Source organism: Equus quagga, chromosome 8, assembly GCF_021613505.1.
Source record: "Equus quagga isolate Etosha38 chromosome 8, UCLA_HA_Equagga_1.0, whole genome shotgun sequence".
NCBI classification, from domain to species: Eukaryota; Metazoa; Chordata; class Mammalia; order Perissodactyla; family Equidae; genus Equus; species Equus quagga.
The window spans coordinates 15,324,414-15,325,753 of NC_060274.1; positions in this window are offsets into that span (position 1 = coordinate 15,324,414).

Sequence of the window (1,340 nt, forward strand, 5' to 3'; positions counted from 1 at the left end):
GCTGCGGTCTCTGGTACATAAATAAACGGTAACTATGATTATTAAGTGCTTTTCAGAACTTTTTTTTTGGAAGCTGCCACTTCCTTGCAACAAGTCACATACTCTGAGAGAAGCCTGCACAGGATTTTATCACCTGTGGGGGACTGTCTCAGGACTATCAGCACAGCCTCGTAGCCTGTATGTCAGCTTACTTCTAAGATATAATCCAAGAAAAGTTTTAAATAAGCTACCTGACTTAGCCAGAAAAAGAAAAAAGCAATGTAATTCTCGAAAGTATGTGACCCATGTCCCCCAAAGTCATATATTGACTATCCTGACAGTTGATATGTCAGCCCAACCTCTAGACTGAAGGTAATAAAATCAAATTGAATGGGCGAAGAATTACACTGAAATGTGCTCTTTTTAATCTTTTACTTAATTTTATGTCTTTTTTTGCTAAAAGAGGAAAAGTTCAAAAACAAATGCTGAGTCAAATGTTTAAAGAGGCATAAACACTTTGTAGATTTTTTTCATGTGTTTTACATAACTAAAGTTCCACAGATACGACAAGCCATTAAGTTTGCAAATGGTGGTGCTAGAGGAGTATTTTACGTACTTACAAATCTATCCAGTTGCTTTAAATACTATCACAAGCAAAAGGAAGCCAGGAAAGATATGAAATTACAATGATTCCTGCAAATAATCTTCACAGTTCGCTATTGCTTGTAGATGCCAAGGTCCTATAAAGAGCAAGATGTCTTAGGAAGCTTTTAGATAAAATGGGCAGCTTCAAGACCCATTAGAACGTCTCCTAAAATGTGAAAATTTCAGTCTTCCTAATAGCCCGTTTTGAGTATTCTTTCACTTATACTTACCTTGGACAAATAATGAAAGCAACAGAGACATCCTCGTACAGTAGGAAAAGCGTGAGCTCACGCTTTCAGAACTGAGTGCAAATTCCACATTCTTCCACTGGCTAGTTTAACGACCCTGGATGAGCCCCTTTTAAAATCATTTTCACTCTTTTCCCCCTAATCTGTAAAAAGGAGAATCATGATTCCTGCTTTAACGATTGTTGTGAGAGGGGCTGGCTCCGTGGCCGAGTGCTTAAGTTCGCGCGCTTCGCTGCGGGGGCCCAGGGTTCGGATCCTGGGCACGGACATGGCACCGCTCGTCAGGCTACGTTGAGGCGGCGTCCCGCATCCCACAACTAGAAGGACCTGCAACTAAGATATACAACTATGTACAGGGGGTTTGGGAAGATAAAGCAGCAAAAAAAAAAAAAAAGAATTGTTGGGAGGATTATATGAGTTATTGTAGATGAAAATGCTCAGTGCACCATTTGGCACAGAGTAGGCATT